The 23823-nt window shown below is 49.0% G+C and overlaps 1 pseudogene across 1 annotated transcript in view; it reads right to left on the bottom strand.

The window, feature by feature from the left end:
* Positions 1-23823, bottom strand: part of LOC146866936 (lysine-specific demethylase 5B-like) — a 504610-nt pseudogene that overhangs the window by 147579 nt on the left and 333208 nt on the right. The window contains exon 8 of the transcript XR_014960847.1: positions 5516-5677. The product of XR_014960847.1 is annotated as a lysine-specific demethylase 5B-like (transcript). The remainder of the gene's footprint in view (positions 1-5515; positions 5678-23823) is intronic.

Raw genomic sequence — 23823 nt, 5'->3', positions numbered from 1 at the left:
CTACCGGCCTGTCGACCCTCGAACCTGCTCCAACCCGGCATCTCTTGCGGCCAGCAACCTCACAAACCCCGGAGGACCTGGCTACCTCTTGGCTCTAAGCCCCTGGGACTCCCATGAGTAGAGGCTCTACTCAAAACCTATCTCTAATCCCTGGCAGCAGCCCGGCACCGCAAACCCAGCACACTCTGCACCAGCCAAGCCTGGCCAGTGCCGGAGTGAACAAAGACCCTGAGGACGACCCCACGGCGACTGTGACCCCGAGTCCGGCACCCAAGGACGTCCCTCGACACTCCTGAAGTAGCCTGCAGCCTCAGAACAAGGTGCCCCCCCAACCGCAATCAACAGAGGGTAAGATTTCCCGACACCAAAAGGCACCCCTGCACGCGGCGCCCCACGGCCCGTGTGCCCAATCCTGGGGTACCTACCTATCCTCCAACTACCCAACTTACCTCTCGAAGTGGTGGTGGCACCTGAAGAGTCCTCGTCCCCGAGCTTGCAGTCTTTTTCTATTTCCCATTGAAATCAATAGAGCGCCCGAAGGCTCAAAAGTACTCTGCACCCAGAGTGGCCCTGGCAGTGAAAACTCTACACCTACCTACTTCCCCACTTGCCCTGAGTAAGTGACCAGGAGCCCAGCTCCCACAGCCGCGTGGCTTGCCCGTCAGCAGCCACCAACCAAGGCCCCCCTATCCCTCATAGGATAACATTGGGCCTAACTCTCTCTGCACCCGGCCGCCCTAGAGCCGCTGAGGGTGAACCAACTGTACCTACCTGACCCTGCGGGACCCCTGAGTCTATGCCCAGAACCTCAACTCTGCCAGTCGAGTACTTACCCTTAAACCGCAAACTCTATTTAACTCATAGGGTAACATTGACTGGCTTTTTCCTGAAATTTCTTCTAAGTGTGGACTTTTCAAATCTTAAAAAATTCACCAAAAATCAGCCGAGTAACGAAAACGAAATTACTCACCTGCTCTTAGGTGAGCTCCCAGAGCTGGATCTTGGTGCCCAGCACTGACTCTGAAAAAGACTTACAACTGTACTTACCCTTAACTCAATTTTCTTCCATAGGAAACCACTGACTGTTTTTCTGTGAATTTTCTTCTAAGTGTCGATTTCTGCAATCTTGAAATATTCCTCAAAAATCGTATAATATCTGAAAACGTAATTACTTTCCTGTTTTGGATAAAGGTCCCAGTACTGAGTCTAGGCACCCAGTACTGGAATACAAAAGTAACGAGAACATACAGTACCTGCAACCTGAGTTTTCTTCCATAGGGAATCATTGACGGTTTTCTTTGAAATATTTTCTGTCAACTTTTAAAATCGCTAAATATTGTTTAAAAATCATTACAGTAATTAAGTCGACTTTCATCACTTGATTCTGAGTACTGACCCAGGACTGAACCTAGGATTCAGTTATGGAATTCCAAAAGTAATCCTAAAAGTAATCTGTGGCAAATAACATGAAACTTCCATTGAACTCAATGTATTATTGTGTTTAAAATAGTGTTGCCTATTGCAACCGCTTGTAACTGTTTACAAAAGTCAATTACATCTTGCAAAAGTATTTATATAAAGCATCTCATTCTGAGAAAGTATATTTTAATTCCAATTGTTGGTTCTAAAATAAAACAAGCATATATTTTTTATATATAAACCATTGGCCTAGAGTTCAGTTATTGAGTGTGTGAGACCATTTGCTGACTGAGTGTGTACAACAAATGCTTTACACTGTCCTCTGATACTGCCTTACTGCTCGACCAAGCTACCACTTTAGAGAGTAAGGTTATATCTAACTTTAGCCTCTGTCAAACCCTTGGGGACTGTGGACTCTGTACACCCTGTACCTATTAAGGAACAGTATATACAGAGCCACTTTCTCACAGGTACCATTTGTCCCGCCCCTGCCCAGGTTCTCGGACACTTTTGTCCCTACTTGGGATCCACACTGGGACACGGCGCCGGTTCGGCCTGTCCGGCGCCGTTCCCAGCGCCGTTTGTTCCTTCCCCAGTCCCTGCCGCCACAGTGTGTCCCTCCTCCTGCGACGGAGGATGACTGGGAGGGGTCTGAGGACCTGCTTGCCCGAGGGCGCGCCGGCGGGAGCCCGAGGCCTAAACAGGCGGTCCAAGGTGGCAATAAATTCTTGCACCTGAGCGGGAGTAGCTGACGGACCAGGGTAAGGTGGGTAGGCCGCGGGACTCCCAGGCTCCGAAGGAGACACAGGGGCAGAACCCCCTGTCCCCCTCGTCCACATACGGGGATCAACAGGGGGACATCGGAGAGCGACAACGCTTCTTCGACTTCTGTTTGTGTGGTCTCTTACCCGAATCCGAGGGTGAAGACTTGCAGCCCGAGGAGTGATGATGGTGGCCCCGCGAGCGTTCCCTGGAGCGGCCCCTAGACCGCGAACGGCGTGGGGACGAGTGCCGGACTTCAAACAGCTTCCGGCGCCGCTCCCTCAAGGCCTTCCGGGCCATGGCCAAACAGTCCATGCGGGCCTGGGAGTCGTCGTCGCTCTCCAGGCAGTAGAGAGACATTGCGGGGGTCCGCCACAGACATATTGCACCGGCAGGCCCTACAAGACTTTAAACCAGGCATCCCTATGACGCCAACTCAAACTTACAGGAGACAAAAAGTGTCAGAAAGATAGTCAAAAAGCGACTAAGGTACGTTCTCTAACTGGATCTGCGCTTACTGGTGCGGAAAAAGGAAGAACTGACATCAGTGCACATGGGTGGCACCTAAGTAGTCTCCGTGACGTCATCTCGGCGCATACGACGCCAGCAACTGACGCGGAGCCGCACAACGCCACCTACTGACGCGCACGGGTACTACTAACGAAAAAACTTTCCGGATCCAGTTTGACGCCTGGGGTAGTCTAAGGTAAGGAATCTATCACTAACGTGTCTCTTTCAGATGAAGAAGTTACTCCAACAGACTTTCCTACATTTCATTCTCTGAGATAGCAAAGGTGTGAAAGAGGGGTGGGTTTCGCTTTAATCATAAGAGGTCTGGCCAAAATTATAAATGGCAGACTTTAGGGTAGACCCATGGAGCCCAAGGAGAAAGAGCATAGCCAAACCTCTCTGGAACACTCTCGAAAAGATAGGACTCAGTACACTGAGTTGAATCAGCCATTCAGTGTTGGAAACAGCGGTTGTGAGGGACCACTTACAATCATTATCGAGTTGCCAATATTAAGTAAAGTGCTCACTCACATGTCAGACAGTTGATAGAATTTAAGACGACACAAAGACAAAGACTGCAGTTAAAGAACCCCGCTCTTGTCTCGACCTGCCTTCATTTGAATCTTGGGAAAGTAGTATTGATGGAGCAGGGTTTTTCTTTAAAATTGAATACCTGTTTCATTTTCGCATGTTATAATTAAAAGTACTACTGATTAATCATTAATTACTAAAGAGATGTTACAGTCTTGCCTAACCAACCTTATTAACAACAGAATTACACGTGGGAATGCTATTGCATGGCTTCAATAATAAGTGAACTAAGTTGGTGAGCAAACTGACAGAAATCGATGTTGCTTATGTAATGTTATTGTGTTTGTGCTTATAATTAATATGCATTAATGGCTTCTGATGTCGCAAATGGCTAGATAAATACATACACATAAGGGTATTAGCTGGGGAATAACACTGTATAATCATTTCCGTGCAGTAATTCTGTTTTATGTCTATTTTCACTTAAGTTGACTAATGTGGCCTACCAGAAAATGGCTACCACCCGCAGCCTGCATTCGAGTAGATGGAAATTTTGCAAAGAGGCTTCGCGCTGCCTGTGACCTTGCCCACTCGACAAAACTGAAAAGCCATGATCATGACGACAAATCCAGGACGGATGCCAAGAGCCCCTGAACATGAAATTTGTTGCGAATAAGAATGCTGAACTTATGAACTGATGATCCCACCACTGGGATACAAATTATCTTAAATAGACATCCGTAGAAGTATCGAATTAGTCATGGACATTCAATTTTTCTATTAATTATTTGGGACAATCTAAGTGTGAGAAAATCTCGCACTGTATCGCAAATGTACCAAGAGGACATTATTTCCGCCATTTCATCCGTTCTGAATAGTAAAATGTAACTTTACAGAATGTAAATTTAGTATAAATATTAGTAGACTAGAGAGGTCTAGCGCCACTTCTTCCCGAACTGATGATCCGAGGTCCCTATGCTGACGGAGAGGACGGTGACTCTACATGACGGCAAGAGACTCTGTTTCACCTACTGAGGACCGGTTCTGACTTAGGATCTGACATTTAGACAGAATAGGTAAATATGAGAGAAATTAATTTGCATTTAATTGGCTTTTCTTACAATTTTAGATAAACAAATATTTCTGTTTGAATCTCTGAGTCGGGTGGTTATTTCTTGTCATGTTTATTGAATTTATTTGTATATTCTTTTAAATGTTTTTCGCTAGATTTATAAGCAACTAGTTGGTCGCATTGACCTCAAAGTACATGCAGATTGGTTAGGTATATTGAAAGTGTTTCCCCTTATACATGGCACGGATAAGAGTGGTAGGATGAATGTTAGTGTAATGGGCCCCACCAGCGTGTGATATGTGTGTGCGTGTGTGACTGTGAGATCACTCCGTCCGTGGAAGTAGAGGGGATTCGGAAGCTCCGATCTGCACCAGTTTCTTCCTAAAGCATTAAATCTCATCTAGGAATTCCTCTTGCTGTGAAGATAACATTTCATAGAGATGGGGAAAAGTAAAGTCCCAGAAATAGAATCAGTGTGACGTCATGAGAAAGCCAGGCAACTCCACCTGACACTCATCTTTTGACTGTGGTCCTAAAAGAAATTGGGGCAAGTATTGTTCCACACCTGTGGCCTTCTGTCCAAACAAAGGAATGGTCCCTGAAGCTTAAAGATATTTCAAACTCCAGAGATGGGGGTTTAAAAGGCCAGCAAGAACAATTTTTTTAAACCACTTGACTAGGGCCCATTGTCTGTTTCAAAGACGCCAAAGATGAATTAATTATTAAATACTAGGGGCTATGTTTTAAACACACAACCAGGGCACTAATGCCGTAAATCCTTTTCTCCAAAAATGCAATACATTAATTTAGTTTTGGGTTATAATAATCTAGGATTGTCTTTCTTTCATGGAAATTAGTTTGGAAATTGTACTGCGTGAATGTTTTTTAGTACTTGTGTTCATACACCATATGCGCTTTCTCTGAGGAAAGTCATGCTGCTTGTGCCAAGCTACAAAGGGTAAGATTTGAAAGCCTTATTTTTAAGCAGTAACTTCATTTTAGAAATTGGGAGCTCAGCCATAGCAAACAAGACTAAAGAATCTCAGCCCCATACTTTCACAATTGATTATCCTACAAGTTTCTTTTCCAAAACAAAGCAGTAACAAACTTTATTAAAAGTCTTCTGGAAATATTTGCCAATGGGCTCGCCTAAGGCTTGCAAGACTAGGGGGCTTCCAAAAAAAGAAAAATGTATGTTACAGCGCAGAATAGAATACATACAGCTGCTGCAGTGTCCTTGCTTTCAGATAGCGCACTTTCTAAATCAGCCAGGCTCTCCAAGTTGGCAAATACTTTCTTTCCACTCAGTCATGGTGGTTCCTTCAGTTTCTTCTGTTTCCTTTTAAGTGCCACAACGCCAACATCACATCTGGGGCAAAGCACCTACGTGACAAAGCAAATAACAAAAAGTTCTTCAGTGAAGGTACAGCTCAAAATTATATTTAGTTTGTATAATATAATACAATATAATAAAATACAGAATACAAGAACAAAATACTGTTATAATGCCATCCACTGGTTAAGGTTAATTTTTCCATGTGTCTGAAACTATCTTTTTAGAAGTGTGGAATGTCATTTGAAAGTTTATTTATTGGTTTCCTAGAAGAAACCAGGTAGCTCAGATGACTGGAGTTAATTATTACTGTGTTAAAAGAAACTGTGAGCAAACCCCTTGAGAAAAACACAAGCAATGAATAATAAGCCACACATCTTTTGAACTCGTATCGGATCGTTATCCAAATGATTACGAAGCTCCATCTGCTTATAATGAGTTAAACGACAAAAACTGTAAAGACAAGTGAGCATCAAATCCAGCATACTCTGGAACCACTAATCATAAAAGTCTCCTGGGGACCTGTACATGGAAGATGGTCTCTATGATAACCGGGCAGGTCTCAACTGCCCTCAGAATCCTTTGCCTAGGCTGGTTAATATGTAGTTCCAAAGTTAACTGCACATCTCAAGGAGAGCTGTAGATTAGTTTTCACCTAGGTGATGGAGAAAGAGTGTGTTACTTACCTGTAACTGCAGTTATCCAGTATTGGTATCTTTCATAGATTCACATGCCTGAATCATTCCCCGTCGTCGGGATGGGAGTCCCCAGTACATAAATAAAGTAATGTCCCATTAGACATATATAGTAATAGGCCAAGGGTCTCACATTAGTAACAACTCCATGTCCTTTTGTAAAAAGGACCAAACTCTAGAGAAGAGCCAATCAGCTATCAGCACCCTCTGGAACCCACCTGGAAAGAGCTCTAGTCCCTCAGATTTTCGGAAGCACAGTGCTAAGAAGGTGTATCACTGAGAGAACTAGGTGAGCCCTTCCAGGGGAGGCGGGTGAGTTGCATGTGAATCTATGAAAGATACCAATACTGGATAACTGCAGTTACAGGTAAGTAACGCATTTCTTATCCAGTATTAGGGTATCTTTCATAGATTCACATGCCTGAATCAGAGTAGTAAGCAATGATAAGCACATTTCGGATGGTACAGCATATAAAAATTCATCAGATAATAACATATCAATGTAAAACATAGAAAGTACCAAAGGTCAATCAAAGAAACCATTATGGAACACAATATAGAAATGTGCGTATAAAAGAAAGGATGGTGGGATGAAAAAAGGGCTCACCTCTAGCGAAATAGATGTCGCAACACCGCCTGTACCACCGCAGCATCCTTCATGAGTTCCGTATCCAAGCAGTAATGCTTGGTAAATGTATGCGGCGTCTTCCATTTTGCCGCTCTGCAAATGTCTGTGATAGGGACACCCGCAAAGAGTACCATGGAAGTAGACATCGCTCTAGTGGAATGGGCTCGAACCGTGTAACGCAAGGGGTGGCCCGCTTGCTGATGACAAAAAGTAATAGCTCCAGAGATCCAACGAGAGATACTTTGTTTAGTCAGTGGAAGACATTTCCTAGGTCGACTGTAAGCCACAAAGAGTTGGTTGGATTTGCGGAACGATTTTGTCCTGTGAAGATAGAATTTAAGGCAGCGTTTAAGGTCTAGAGAGTGTAGAGTTCTTTCTGCCGCCGTTTGAGGATTCGGAAAAAAGGTCCATAAGACTATAGGTTCATTGAGGTGAAAGTCTGACAGGACTTTGGGCACGAATTTAGGATTAGTCCGCAGTATGACCCTGTCATGTTTGAACTGAAGAAAAGGATCTTGAACTGAGAATGCATGGAGCTCACTTACACACCTGGCAGAGGTAAGGGCTAGAAGGAGTGCTGTCTTCCAAGAAAGATACTCTTGCAACTCAGGAGCCAAGCCGATAACTTGAGAGATGCTGGATCCGGATGTAGGACTTGCTCCCGGTTCATTGTGAGGAGAGTGGGAAACGATTTCAAAGAGATCGGCGGCTCCAGAGAGAGAAGATGGAGCTCCGTGAACCAATGCTGACGCGGCCACGCCGGAGCTATTAGGATTAGCGTGCAGGGTTCTGTCTTCATTTTCCTGAGGACCCTGGGAATCAGGGTAATCGGTGGAAAAGCGTAAGCAAAGACGTTGAATCACGCAATCGAAAATGCATTCCCTAGAGATCCTCGTTGGGGATGCCAGCTTGCGTAATTTTGGCATTTGGCGTTCTGTTTGGTAGCAAATAGGTCCAGGAGAGGAGTACCCCATTGGGAGAATATGCGGTCGAGAGTCCGCTGGTTCAACTCCCATTCGTGGCATGTTGTTTTTTGCCTGCTTAGAGAATCAGCCAGTACGTTGTCTGTACCTGGAACATATTCCGCTCGAAGGGAAATGTTGTGATGGAGTAACCAGTTCCAGATCTTTTGAGATTAGTGAGATAGTGTCAGGGAACTAGTCCCTCCCTGCTTGGTCAGGTAGTGCATCGTCGTAGTATTGTCCGTCCGGACAGGCACTAGAGAACCTTTGATCCTGGGAAGGAACGCCAGGAGAGCCAGATAGACAGCTTGTAGCTCGAGGAGGTTTATGTGAAGCTTTCGTTCAGCAGGAGACCACTTCCCGCTGATTTGAAGTTTCTGGAGGAAAGGTCCCCAACCCTCCAGGGACGCATCTCTTGTGATGACCTGTGGAGAAGCCTGGAGCAAGAAAGGCAGACCTTGCGAAAGATTCAGTGGACGAGTCCACCACTACAGAGCAGTGACCATCTGAGGGGTCACTTGAATGACATCGTCAAAGGATCCTTCGGATTGAATCCATTGAGCCGACAGTGCTTCCTGGAGAGGGCGCTTGTGGAGGCGACAGTAAGGAACAAGCAGAATACAGGATGACATCATTCCGAGAAGGGATTTGAAGATGCGTACCGAGAGAGACTTCATGGATTTTATGTGACTTGCCAAATGAAGAAGTTTGTTCTGTCGCTCTTGTGATGGGAAAGCCTTAATTCTGGGTTGTGTCGAGAGTAGCACCCAGAAAGGTTATCTGCTGAGAAGGCTGGAGAACGGACTTATCCTGATTCAGAGGGAGTCCTAGGCGACTGAAAAGCTGCAGACAGGCGTCGGAAGGCCTGGTCGCGCCGTCCAGAGAAGGAACCTTGACGAGCCAGTCGTCGAGATAGGGAAAGACCTGATGGTGTTGCTGTCTGAGATATGCTACCACTGGAGAGAGGCATTTCGTAAAAATGCGTGGAGCCGACTTGAGTCCAAACGGCAGGACTCGGAACTGGTAATGTCTGCCTGCCACGGCGAACCTCAGGAATTTTTTGTGGTTTCTGTGGATATGGATATGGAAATAGGCATCCTGAAGATCCAAAGACACCATGTAGTCGTTTGCTTTGAGAAGGTGCAGCACTTCTTGGATGGTAACCATGTGAAACTACTGTTTCTTTAAAAATTTGTTGAGACTTCTCAAGTCCAGGATTGGTCTCCATTTCTCCTCCTTTTTGCACACCAGGAAAAAACGGGAGTAAAACCCTTTCCCCCGCTGACGAAGAGGAACACTTTCTATAGCTCCCTTCTGGAGCATGAGTGAAAGTTCCAGGAGCAACGGGTGGAGATTTTTGTGAAGCATAGGGTGAGGAGGGGTCTGGGGAGGAGTGTGAATAAACTCTAGTGAATGTCCAAACTGTATCATTTGAAGAACCTAGCGATTCGTTGTTATTTGTTTCCAATTGTTTAGGAAGTGGGTAACCCTTCCTCCAACTTTGAAGGGTGGAGAGGAGATGGGGATCGACGGTAGAGGAAAGTCATTGCCGCCGAGCAGCGTCCTTCTGTCGCCCTCCTTTTCCTCGAAAGGAGGTTTTAAGGTAAGATGATTGCTGTTGTTGGTACTGTGGCCGATATTGTTGGTTGGAGGAGGAATAGGAAGGCTGATATTGTTGGTAACTTCCTCTGGTGGAAGATTGACCTCTACCCCTTGAGCCATGAAAAGTTTTTTTTTTTTTTAAATTGAAGGTTACCCAAAGCCCTAGCTGTGTCAGTATCCTTTTTTATACCCTGAAGAGCCTCATCAATATGCGGGCCAAAGAGAAGCTGACCATCGTAGGGCATGTCCAGAATCTTTGTCTGGACTTCCGCCGGAATGAAGTTGCCCTAAGCCAACCTTGGCGTCGTAGTACAGCAGCGCCAGCTAGTTGACGAAAACCAGTAGAGGCGATATCCATCGCACAATCGATCTCGGAAGCCGAACGTTCGCCCTCCAGCAAGATCTTCTTTGCTTCTTTCCTCGAGTCATCCGGCAAGGCTCCCAAGTATGGAGCAATGTCCGCCCACATCTGCCTGTTATAGCGCCCTAATAACGCTAAAGAATTTGACGCACGTACTGTCAATGCAGACATCGAAGAAAAACGTTTTCCAATATTATCAAGTAGTCTGCCTTCTTTGTCAGGAGGAGCAGACAGTGGGGCAGCAGGGTTTCTAGATTTTTTTCTGAGCAGCCTGAGTGAGCTTTGGATGTCCGGTAAGGCAGGCTGGAGCAGTGTCCGGAGCTCTGTATTTTTTGTCCAGCTGAGGCAACACTGGAGGAATCGAAGATGGATTGTGCATTATTTTTACACCCTGATCCCAGATGTAGTCAATAATAAGGACTGATTGTACAGACTTTTTGAAAGGTTCTTTGAAGTCGTAAAGGAAACAATCTTGTTGGTGAGAAGGCATAGGGATCTGGAAACGCTGTGCGGCTCTTTCCAAGACATTATGAAAACCCCCGATATCCTCCGGAGGCGAATCAGCTTGAGTAGGCACCGGAGACGCTGGACAAGGGATTTCATAATCATCCCACTCATCATGAGTCGATTGAGAATCATGAAGTTCTCCCTCCTCTTGTTGCTCGTCATCCTCATCATCTGTGGAAGTTGGAGGCGGTGGCATGACCAGCACAGACAGTGGAGGAAGATGTGTAGGCTGCAGCCTTGACGGCGGAGAGACTACCGGAACAGGAGACGTAGCAGAAGTAGGAAATCTCTGTTTGTAGTCAGAAATCAGAAATTGGAGGTCAGAAACAAAAGACGCGGGCGGACAAACCATGGGAGATTGGGGAGGATGGCTGTCATCAGGATAATATGGCTGGTCTTCTGGTTCTTGTTCGTCATAGTCCGAACTCTCTTGGTACTTGACGTGGAGTTCGGAAGGACTTGTGGCAGCTCCGAACATACCACCATCGTCTGAATCTTCCTCCTCTTCCAAAAGGTGAGTCGGAGGTAACTTCTGGACCCTGCTAGGAGAAGTCAGGGCAGGTGTCAATGTGCGTTTTGTGATTTTGAAATGGACATACGCACTCTCCACTTTGGACTCTGGCGTCATCGACGACTCCGTCGTCTGTGTAGTCGTTGACAGTGAAGCACCAACTGGCACCATTGAAGGGAACGTCGACAAAGGTCCCGGTCGACGAAGCCCTCGTCGACGGTGTCGTCGGCGGTGTTCTCGTCGACGGAGCCCTCGTCAACAGTGTCGTCGACGGAGCAGTCATCGACGGGGTCGTCGTCGACGGGATAGACTTCGAGGAAACACTCTTCGTCTACATTGAGTAGTGATCGACAATGACTTTTTAATTTTTATCTTCGACAACACTGGTTTAGTAGCCGTCGACGAGGCAGAAGATGCAAAAGAGGTGGAGACGTCGTCGTCGACGACGAAGTTATCCCCACAGGTGTAGATGGGGATTTTTTCACCGTCGACGAAGTCGTCGTCGACGAGGTGGAACCAGGCTTTTTAAAGGTATGAGGGACCTCCTGTGGAGAAACCATTGATGGGAAAGCCTTAAGGGGAGCCTCTGAAGAGTTTTTGTGCGTCTTCTTTTGAGGGGGCTGCGACGAAGGTCCTGGAGAAGCAACTCTGGGCCTTTTCTGAGAGGATTTTGAAGATGTAGAGCAGCCTTCACTCTCCTCAGAAGACAGGACTTGGTCTTTATCCTTAAACCTCTACAGCCAAATTAGAAGGCGTCCCTCCCGATCTTTAAGGGTCTTTGAAGAAAAGGTATGACATACCTTACAGTCCTTTGAGGAGTGGTCCGGGTAAAGACAATAGAGGCAGTTTTTGTGTTGGTCATCAAAATGAAGACTCTTTTTACCACAGGAAGCGCAGGGCTTAAAAAGGCCTTTCTTAGGAGTATCTGCCATGAAGAGAGTCCTGAAGAAAACATCAGTGGAAATCCAGAAATGAAGGAAAACTGAGCAGAGCTCAGGGGAGACTCCCTTAGCACGACATGTGGTAGAAAATCTGAGGGACTAGAGCTCCTTCCAGGTGGGTTCCAGAGGTTGGTGATAGCCGATTGGCTCTTCTCTAGAGTTTGGTCCTTTTTACAAAAGGACATGGAGTTGTTACTAATGTGAGGCCATTGGCCTATTACTATATATGTCTAATGGGACATTACTTTATTTATGTACCAGGGACTCCCATCCCGACGACGGGAATGATTAAGGCATGTGAAACTAGGAAAGATACCCTACTACTGGATAACTGCAGTATTGGTTGATATACACAAATACTATATAGCAAAAGAACCAGGCATGCCAATTCTTCAACCAAAAAGGATACATGTGCTTGTGTGAAGCACAATTGTAGGAAGCTGGCTCTGAATATACTATACCAAAGTGATAGTGTGCACAGAGTCCAGTTGAACCCTAAAGGTATGCAGAGGTAAAAGTAGATAGCACCTTACTCTCTTTGTGGTAGTGTGGTCGGGCAGTAAGGCTGTATCGGAGGATAGTGTTAAGCATTTGTTGGACACACTCAATTAGCAAATGATTGTCACACACTCAAAGACTGAACTCAGACCAATGTTGTTTGTATAAAAATATTATTTTAGTTATTTTATTTCCTAGAACCAAGCAAGCCTGGCACAGGTAAGTGATAAGTACTTTGCAGTAATAATCAGTTTGCCAACAGTTTGTATTGCAGTTGTATATGAAATGAAATGAAAAGTATAGCTTATATAGCGCAACTGTCAATCCTAACGGAGTCTCCTGGCGCTGTAGATAACTAAAGTCAGCTGTATCAGTTTGAAAGCTAAATCAGGGCCAGACAGCTGGTGTCTGCTTTTCCAAAAATCCAAGTCTTTAGAGCCTTTCTAAACTGCTCTTCCTGTTCTGTCGCTCCAAGTTCCTTTGGCATGCAAGTCCAGGCCTTTACCCCCAATACCGTTGCCGATTTTCCTCCTTTGGTTGACAATTTGAAGCCAGAAACCTTAAGTAGATTTGCAGAGCTAGATCTAAGTGTCCTCGTTGTGATATATGGTTTGACTCTTGTAGAGAGGTATACAGGACCCAAGCGGCAAAATGCTCTGAACGTTGTCAATAGTAATTTAAACAAAATTCTTTTATGAATCGGGAGCCAGTGAAGGGTCTTCAGGGCGGCAGAGGCAGATGCACTACGAGGAAGCCCTAGGACCAATCTGGCTGCTGCGTGCTGTACCACTTGTAGTCTCCTCAGGGTAGCTTTATCAATCCCTGCCAGGAGGCTATTACAGTAGTCCAGCCGTGATAATATAAGAGCCACTGCTACTGTTTTCCTCACGACAAGCGGGATCAAATTAAATAATTTTTTCAAAGTTTTGATGAGACCAAAACAGGTCCCTGTTACCTTTAGGACATGCGGTTTAAAAGAAAGGGAACAGTCAAACCATACTCCCAGATTTTTTGCAACCTCCACCGTTGATGGGGGGCTGCAGTATCATCTGGCCACCAATCCTTTGGTTGGAAAGAGTTGTTTTTTCCGATCGGAAGGATTTCGGTCTTATCAGTATTACAGCAGAGATGGTTATTTTTCATCCATTTGATGACTGCCGTAAAACAAGCTTTGAAATTTTCTTCAGCTCTCGTGGATTTCTCCTCCAGTGACAGAATCAGCTGGGTATCATCAGCATAAGATGTAATTTCGATCCCAAAAGTCGAGATCAACTTAATGAGTGGGGCTATATATATGTTAAATAAAAGAGGACTAAGAGAAGCCCCCTGTGGGACACCTGTAGTAACGGTATGTTCCGACGTTAGAAAGGATCCTAAAAACCAACCTGCTTTCTATTTGACAGAAAAGATGTAATCTATGCCAATGCGAAGTCAGAAATGCCATAAGATCTCAGTCTTGCTAGCAGGATATTATGCGAAATGGTATCAAATGTGGCAGACAGATCTAAAAGAATCAAGACTGCCTTCCTGCCACTGTCCGTTATTAATTTCAGGGTGTCCGATATCTCGAGTAACGCTGATTCTATCGAATGTTTTGAGCGGAATCCAGATTGACGGGGATGAAAGATCAGAGTGGACTCCGAAAAACTAGAGAGTTCTTTATAAACTATTCTCTCTGTGATCTTACCTAAAATTGGTAACAGGGATATAGGCCTATAATTGGATAAATTAGATGAGTCTACATTCTGGTTTTTTTAAGTGGCTTCACAACGGCAAATTTCCATTCATCCGGTACTATGCCGGTAGCTAGGGAGGAATTCACGATGTTGATCACAGGATTCACAACATCGATAATATGATGTAAAAAAGTCGGGGGGCATGCGTCCAATAGAGAGCCTGATTTACAGGCTAATATCGCCTCTTTAGTCTGAGCTAGTGAGGCAGTTTGGAAGGCTTGAAGGACAGAGCTGTCCGTTCTATGGTCTAGCACCTTTCCCTCGGTTAAGTCTGGGGGGCTATGGATCTCAAAATTCCTTAATCTTGTTTTCAAAGTAAAGTACGATTTCATTACATAGCATAAGGGACGAGGGGGATCTCAGAATGCAAAGCTTTTGAATATTTCTTTTTGGTTGTGCTTTGCCATAGTTATTCAATTATGGAAATATTCTTTTTCAGCCATTTTAATAGCCAAGTGATATTGTTTCCTAAACATTTTGAAGGTTTGCAAATTGGTTACTTCATATCCCCTTCTCAATTTGCGTTCAAGTTGTTTGCAATGCAGATGAAGTTCCGCCAGCTCTTTTGAAAGCCAAGGATCATTGTGGATTTTTCTTTTAGTATGCGAGCAGAGCACTTAAGGGGATCTAGTTCCTTACCTATAGATGTTATCCAATTATGGAACCTATGCGAATCCTCTCCCGGTTCCCCCGTAAGTGTTGGAACCGTATCTTGGGCTGTTGCTAATAAGGAAGGATTAGCGGCTAATAAATGCCATTTCCGCCTCGGTGCACCCGTGTTATTGTTCATGACTGCACAGTCCTTCTAAGGGATTAAAAAGGCAAAAGGAATAAAGCAGTGATCAGACCACACCTGTGGGATTGGATTTTCTATCTGAAGTGACGGGAGGTTGGTGCAAATGGCATCCAACGTATGTCTTGCTCTATGTGTTGGTCCCTGAACAACTTGGTTCATGCCAAGTAGGGTGACCATTTCCAGGAAAGATTAAACTCCTGGGCTGTTATTACATTCAAAATGCAAGTTAACATCTCCAAGCAATGAAAAATTTGAATATCTAAGTAATGCTTCACTGAGAGCATACCCTAGTGAATCCAGGAAGAAATTACTGTTACCTGGACAGCGATATAACAAAGCCCCAGAAAAGGAATTATTTATAGTACAGCAGAACCGCGCGTTGCCTGGAGGATTCTGACGCTCCAATATGCGATGGGAGGCCTTAGTGCCCCCGACTTGGAATTGTACTATAGAGCTGCCCAAGCCACACATGCACATTACTGGATACATGGTCCCTCGGACATACCACACTTGCTAATTGAGTCTATCGTTGCCGATCCCAGGCCTCTGCCGGCCTTGCTGTTTTCGCCTTGCGACAGGCGTACGGGCATAATGGACTCCCTCATCTAGGTTGTACACGCCTGGCACTATATACTGGCAGCCCACGCCGGTAACATTCTGTATGCTCCATTAGCCCGCTTGGACTGGTGCAGCTGGCTGGCGCCCTGTAGGGACAGAGGTGTCCTCCTTGCACTGCAATCTCTTCATTTATATACCATGGGGGACCTGTTTGAGAACGGTACTGCGCGTTCCCTGAAGGATGTTGCGGAGGGGGATACAGTCGTCACCCCCCTCGCGCTTTTTCAATTTCACAGAGTCAGACACGCTCTTCGGGACCTACTGGGGGACGATATGGCGGAACCCCCAAAGATCCCGATCTTGACCTCCATCATCAAAGCTCAGTCACCGGCTAAGTTGGTCTCCAGAATTTACCACTCCACGTTAACTGCTAGAGACAGCGCATACATGAAGCCTCGGCTGGCCTGGCAACGAGATTTGCAGGTCGATTTGACCGATGATAAGTGGAGTTATTGTTGCCTGAGTACTAAACGAATCTCACTTAATGGGCGCCATAGACTGGTTCACTTTAAATTTCTCAACCGGGTCTACCATACACCGGAGAGGTTGCACCGCTTTGGCCTATGTGACAGCCCCCAATGTGATAGATGCGGGGAGCCTACAGCTGATTTTTTCCATGTGGCTTGGACCTGCCCGGGGATTGCCCACTTCTGGGGTGACGTATTCTTGGAGGTCAACCGCGTAACAGACTTGTCCCTGTCCCCTGACCCGCTTCTTGCCCTACTAGGCTATTCCCTACCACTGCCCAAGACACATAGGCGTCTTGTGGATATGGCGCTGCTGCTGGCAAGGAGATGTGTAGCGGTTTGTTGGCTACGCGGCCCGACGCCGACTCTGACTCAGTGGACTAGAGACATGCTTTACTGTTGTACACAAACCGAAATTTACAGTGAATTATTGCCGCCCCGCAATAGACCTAAAAATTTCTGGGCCCTGTACTTAGCCCAGAGATCGACACCTGCGCTTGCGGGGCAGGGAGGGGCAACGTCCCCGTAGGGGGTCACCCCCACCTCTTGAGAGCTAGCGGTACTGTGCTATCTCTGCTGGGTAGGGTCTGCCCTTGTCCCCCCTACCCTCCCCTCTACCTCTCCCTATTGCACACGACGATGCGCAGGATAGGGCGCTATGGCATGTTTTGTCGATATGATTGCTTTACTGTTTGCATAATACACTCATTTACTGATTATTCCTTGAATTCTCCTACGGCATATGCTTGGTATGTCCCTATTGGATATGCTGCAGAAGGCTGTGTGTGGTTGAACTGTGTCTATGCTTTGTTTTTCTTTGTTGTCAATTTTATTTTGAAAAATAAAATGATTTAAAAAAAGCAATTTTTTTATAGTACAGCAGAAGCTCATGTTTTCTGCTCCTTTTAGCCCTTGTAGGATAAAGGTCTTCCATAGCAAGGTCTCTCTGTGTATAATGGCTACTCCCCCTCCCCTGCCATCCTCTCTGTCTTTCCTACACATAGTGAAGTTGGGGGGCAAGGCGACCGCAATATCCGGATTACAGTCCTCCTTTAACCAAGTTTCCGTAATGCATAAAAAGTCTAATTCATTATCCATGATCAGTTCTTTAATATCTAAAGCATGTCTGACTAAGGAACGCGCATTAATTAAGCCCCCCCTAATGAGCGCCTGATGACAGGCTTCTTTTACAAGCTCCCTTGTTTAGGAAGGGTCGTCAAAAGGTATCTGTACCAGACATTTCCAACAACTTATCGGTCCTCTGATGTTATTAACATATACATAATGTCCGCACTGTTTGTTGATATTCAGTTCCTTCAGGTATATATACTTTTGATTTGATTACAGTAGAACTACTAGTAATGCAATGCTTTGATAGATTGTACAGATACTTTGTATTGGCTTTTTAGTAGAATGTCAAGTAGATTACTTCACAGATTACTTTTCTTAGACAGTGCAGTATACCTGGATAATGCACTGGGACATTTCCTGTAAACAGGTAAGTAAAAGTTTTTGTTATTCAGTTACAGGTTTAAACGGTTTCTTAGATTTTCCAACTTCACACTTATTAACTTTTCACACAAAAACAGTCAATGTAATCCTATGGAGGAAAATAGGGTTATTGGTTCAAAGGTAAGTATTCGGTTGTGGGAGTTGGTATTCTGGGGGTAGACTCGTGGGTCCCCGAGGGTCAAGCTCCTGAACTTAAGCTCAGGGCAAATGTGGGTTTAGGCTAGCACAAAAGATGAACCCTCAGCTGTACTGGGGCGGCCGGGTGCAGAGCTTTCAATGAGGAGTCTACGGTTTGCAAAAGAACTGCTGACTCGGGGACAAAGGTCTTCTGGGTGCAACCACCACTTGGAGAGGTAAGTTGGGATGCTGGGTGTTGGCTAGACACCGTTGGTTGGGCCACCCAAGGCCGTGGGGCGTTGGGTGCAGGAGTGTCTTTTAGGGTCGGATCTTCTTACCAGCTCCTTGTCGCGGTTGGGGAGGCCTTCTGGATTGAGGCTGCAGGTGTTGGTTTGAGGCAGGTCAGGGGTCACCGGATCTTGGGTTAGGATCGCATGGGAGACCTGCTCTTGGTGTTGGGCCACTCGAACCTGGGCCGTGGGAGTCGGGTGCAGGGTGGTGCAGACTCGCAGATCCTGCCGGAGCTGGAGTCTGTTGGTGAACAAATCAGTTGTTCACAGGAGACAGAGTCTTTTCTTTTGAAGGCTGGGAAGGTCCTCGGGGTTCTTGAGGCTGCTGGACACACCGGGGTTTCACTTCTGTAGGTTCGAGGTGGGGACAGACCAGAAGGGCTGGGGACAAGTCAGTGGGCGTCCTCTTCTTGTTAGCTTCGGCACGGCTGTTCGGTCCTTCTTCTGCTTTCTTGTCTGAGGAAGCAAGGTTTGGGGTGCCCCCAAAATACTAGATTTAGGGGTGTTACAAGTAAAGGTTGGGACCAATGGGTCTCTTCCTTGGGGTGGGTACACCCCTTATTATGCCACCTTCCAGTTGAAGGGGGGAATATGCCTCACTCTGGTTGGCTGGTTTCCCCATCTGCAAGATGGCAGGGACTGAAATTTGTGATTTACCTCACCTACCCCACCTTAGGGGTGGAGTTGGCAGAGGTGAGCACACCTCTCTAACTCACTTGTTTTTCCCGCCGGTTCTCCCAAGCAAGGCGGGGTCAGAACCAGTGGGGACCAGTTGCTGAAAGCAGCAAGTGGCCTGGGGAAGCTCACAAAGGCGGCAAGCCTTTGAAGCTTCCCATTCGTGGACCCTGCCCATCCTGAGTGAGGAGGCTTGGCACCTCGTCCCAGGATGTGCATTGTTTCAGGCCCCCGAGAGCAGCAAGCTCTGGAGGAGGCTGGGGTTGGATAATCAAATACTGAAGATGAATGACAGTAAATGACTCATTAACAATGGGCAGTCAAGTGCCACTGCTTTTAGGAAGACAGACATTTAATTACATCTAGGTATATAAATCCGTTAGAATTAAGATACATCACGTGGAAGCTTTTTTAGACCTTCTGGGCTAGATATACAACCCCAAGCATATTTTGTGTTCAGGCCTACACTATTCTTTATAAAATCAGACCTGGGCTAATGTTAGCCCATAGGACTGCACTCTAGTTGACTTTGGTTGTCTTCAAGATTCACTGGGGTCAACTTTGTGTGGCGACCCTTCCTCACAAGGCATTCAGTTTTGGAGTATATAGAGAGGATACAGTAAACCTCAAACCATTAAAAGGGTGTTGGAGCCGGCCTCGTGGCGTGGTCCTGTTCCCCCTCGCCAAGCCGCACGAGGTCCCCTGCACCTCGGGGCTCCTCCATTTTGGATTGTACGTAACTCTGCGCGCCAGCCTACGTGACCCCGCTCAACCCGGCCTCAGCCCCAGCCAGCCCCGACATCCAGACACCAACAACTGGCCAGGGGGTACCACGTGGACACTTCCCCACTCCCGGCGGAGGGCAGTATCGATGGGACCCCCAACCGTCCTCCCACACCCAGGTGCGATCGCCCCCCAGCTCTCCTGGGCCTGGTGCCTCTCCCGCTGGGCGTCTGGCCTCTCCCAGCCCGGCCTCTCCGCCCCCCGGGCGCAAGGGTCCGGACATCAAAGGGCTCCAGACCTATATCTGGGGCGACCCTGCAACAGGACCGCAGTTGTATCCCGGAGTCGAGAGCCCTGCTGATTGAATCGCGGCCGACCCAACGGAGAAGAACTCTTGCTTGAAAATCTACCACGAGCCCTGCTGACTGCGTCGCGGCTCCCCCTTATTGAGGTCACGAAGCCTGTCGCGGCCCAACCTCGCTGAAACCTCCCTCGGAGCCCTGCTGACGTCGTCGCGGCTCGAGCTGAACCAAGACACCGCAAGAGCCCTGCTGACCTGGTCGCGGCTCGAACTCCACGGACTGAACACCAGAGCCCTGCTGACGCCATCGCGGCTCGACCCCTCCGAGATCCGGAGGCCCTCCAGCATGGGGATAAGAACTGGGCCCCAGGTACCCTCGTACCAAGCTGCTGCTAAAGACTGTCCCGCTACCCCGTCCCTACCAAAGACTTTGAGACTCTTGTGGATCCCTCAATCCCCTCCCTTGTAAATATTGATAATCGTAACTTCATAAGTACTGATAAAGAACTGCTCGTCTTGCTGAATCCCCTTGAGTCCTGTGTGGTGGTGTTACTGTGCTAGTACGTTATAGGAGAAGGACCTCTCCCCGGAGGCTTCTCAGCAGCGCTCGGCTACTTCGTGCAGTGTGGGGGGCCCCTCTGGGTGGTCTCTCCGACCCCCCGAGGCCCGCCTTCCAACATTTGGTGGCCAGCGACGGGATCCGAGCCGAACGCAGTTCGTACAAGCAAGTAACCCACTCGCTATCCATCCAGACGAACAGAGACCATGAGCAACCAGGAAACCACCGCGACCATGGAGTTCCAACCAGAACGGTTGGAAGAGTATACTCACAAAGAGTTAAAACAGTTCTGCAAAGACAAGGGCATTGCAACCACCGGCCTAGGTACCAAGGAAGAGATGCAGAAAGCCCTGAGAACCTGGATAGAGTCCGAGGCGGACCCCTCCCAGAACGAAGGGCCCCTGCCCCTAAATGCAGCCACACCACCCGCACCGACCCCGGCAAACGAAGGGAGAAACAGCCTGGGAACCGGCCTCTCCGTGGAGGAAATACAAGCGCGGGAGAAGGTCCGGACCCACGAACTAGAGCTTGCACGACTTCGGCTGGACGGCGAACTCCGGCTGGCCGAAAAGAAAATGGCCATAGAACAGCTACGGCTGCAGGAAGAGATAGAGGAGAAAAAGCGGCATCGAGAATTGGAAGAAAAAAGGTTGACCCTTGAACACGAGCGGGCCTCAAAGAACTCGAACTCAAGGCCCAGAAGGGGGAGACCGGCACCCCCAGTCATAGAGACGCTCCACCCTCCACCGAAGCCAAGGTGCATATCCCCAAAGATGTCGTCAAAGAATACTATAAAAATGACGACATCCAGCAGTGGTTCAGCGTACGAGGTGGCCATGACCTCCCATCGGGTGCCCCGGAAGGATTGGGGTGCTGGCCTGTGGGGGCGGTTCCTTAGTGAGGGCCTAGACACCCTGCTCCAGCTACCAGAAGAGGTGGTGACCTCCTACGACCATATGAAGGAGGCCCTGCTCGCCCGCTACGGACTAACCGCGGAAATGTACCGCCAGCGTTTCAGAGACTGCAAAAAAATCCCCGGTACCACGTGGGTAGAATATGTGGACTTCTTCAGCAGGGCCCTAGAAGGATGGATCAAGGGTAGCAAGGTCACCACCTATGGGCAGCTGGTCGACCTCATTATTTGGGAACACCTCTCCAACAACTGCTTCGTGGAGCTAAGACAACACCTCCTCGACAGCAAGCTGACGGAACCGCGGAAGCTCGCCGCTGAGGCCGATCGATGGGTCAACACCCGAGTCCCCCGGAACTCGATGGGGGAGTACCAGAGAAACACCACCGGACCTCCCCGCCAGCGCGGCGGAGGAGGAGGGTCGAACCGGAATCGGGACATCCCCGCCGGGCCACCCCGAAGTCCGCCTCGAGGGCCGCCTCAGCAACACCTCTCCCCGAGCCTGGCCCGAAGAGGGACGGCCCCGGCACGGACCGGACCCCGGCCCTCGATAACCTGCTACGGCTGCCAACAAACCGGACACTATGCCAGCGACCCGGCCTGCCCCATAAACCGAAGAAGTGGGGCCGGCGGGCCCCCGCCCCGCGAGCTGGCGGCTGCCGCCCTGTGGGAAGAGGAGGAAGAGGAAGAACCCCTCGACAGAGGAACCACTCAGTGGGAGCCGGCGGCCATGTCCCTGGTCTGCCTGGGCAGCCGAGAAATGGTGCCCCGAACACCCATCCCGAGCAACACCCAGAAGTACCAACAGTGGGTCACTATCAATGGACGACGGGCCGAGGCCCTCCGTGACACCGGAGCCAGTGTCACCGCTGTCCGCTGCCACCTGGTGAACAGATCCTGCCCAATGTACTATGCCCCGTCCGGACGGCCGACAACAGCGAAAGCATGTGCCAGATGGCCCAGGTCCCCTTCGAATGGGGAGGGGTGACGGGCATACTAAAGGTGTATGGGGAATGACCTAGAGAGTTCTCCCTGGGCTCAGGTGGAGCGGCGAGAGCACCTCCGAATGTTGGGGCTACCAGAATGGGCCTGCGCCACTACCCGGTCCATGGCCACCCAGGCCCCACGCTCGCCCGTAGCATCCGACCCCACCAGGCCCGAGGGGCCCGCGCCACCACCCGCCTCCAGCGAGGGAGAAGCGGACGCTGATACCGGATCCACCGAACCCTCCCCAGACGAAATCGCCTCTCTCGAAGCGCTCCCAGAGCTTGCCCAATGGCGCCACGACGGGGGTCCCACCCGAGAGCAGTTCCAGCAGGAACAGAAGACCTGCCCCTCCCTCGAAGGGGTCCGACAGCAGGCGTCCTCGCAGGCCAACGGTGACCAGACCGGAACACACTGGGTCTATTGGGCGGAGGGCCTGCTGTACAGCGAATAGAAGATTGCGGAACTGGGGGCCAGTCGCGTGCTGGTGGTCCCCCTCCGATTCCGGGAGTTCCTCCTTAACCTAGCGCATGATGTGCCCCTCGCCGGGCACCTGGGGCAGGACAAAACCTACAGCCGCCTGGTGACCCACTTCTACTGGCCCCGGATACGGAGAGACGTGGACAACCACTGCCGGTCCTGTCAGACCTGCCAAGCCAGCGGGAAGGCGGGGGGACGGGTCAAAGCCCCCCTCCAGCCCTTTCCAACAGTCAACACCCCGTTCGAACGGGTCGGGATAGACATTGTAGGGCCCCTGGACCCCCGGACCGCCCTGGGTCACCGCTTCATCCTGGTCCTCGTGGACCACGCAACCAGGTACCCTGAGGCTATCCCGCTTCGGACTGTGATGGCCCCCGTGGTGGGCCGGGCCCTAATGGGGATCTTCTCGAGAGTGGGATTCCCCCGAGAAGTGGTGAGCGACCGGGGTACGAACTTCATCTCTAAATACATGCGGTCCCTGTGGCAGCAGTGCGGGGTCACGTACAAATTCACCACCCCATACCACCCTCAGGGGAACGGACTGGTCGAGCGGTTCAATAGAACCTTAAAGGGAATGATCCAGGGCCTGGAAGAGCCCCTAAGGCGGAGATGGGATGTCCTGCTGCCGTGCCTCCTGTTTGCCTATCGGGAGGTCCCGCAGAAGTCCCTGGGGTTCAGCCCTTTCGAACTGTTGTATGGGCATCCGGTCCGCGGACCCATCAGCCTGGTCAAGGAGGGCTGGGAGACGAAGCCCCAAGATGCCCCTCCCAACGTCTACCGATACCTCCTGACCCTACGAAACCAGACCCGCAGGTTCCGAGCCCTGGCCGAAGCCAACCTCGAGGCCAGCCAGGAGGACATGAAGCAATGGTATGATCGGAACGCCTCTACCATTGAGTTTGAGCCAGGCCAGCAAGTCTGGGTCATGGCACCGGTTGACCCCTGCGCCCTCCAGGACAAATGGACTGGGCCCTTCAAGGTGGTGGAGAAGAAGAGCCCCGTCACCTACCTAATTGACCTAGAGTCCTACATGCTAACCGGCTCAAACCCCACTTTGCTCGGACCGAACTGAGCCTGCTACTGGCAACCGACGATGGGGGCGAAGACGACTCCGAGCCCCTACCCGACCTCCTGCGGATCAGCGACCACGATGGGTCCATCGAAGGCGTTCAACTCGCCTCCTCCCTGACCCCGGAACAGCGCCACGACTGTCAGCAGCTGTTGCAGCCCTTTGCAGCCCTCTTCTCCCTCACTCCGGGGGTGACCCCATGGTGCGTCCACGACGTCGACACTGGGGACAGTCCCCCCGTGCGACACCTAGCC

Source organism: Triturus cristatus, chromosome 1_2, assembly GCF_964204655.1.
Source record: "Triturus cristatus chromosome 1_2, aTriCri1.1, whole genome shotgun sequence".
Classification (NCBI taxonomy): domain Eukaryota; kingdom Metazoa; phylum Chordata; class Amphibia; order Caudata; family Salamandridae; genus Triturus; species Triturus cristatus.
The sequence above is the reverse complement of the archived record's forward strand: the minus strand, read 5'-3'. Positions and strand labels throughout refer to the sequence as shown.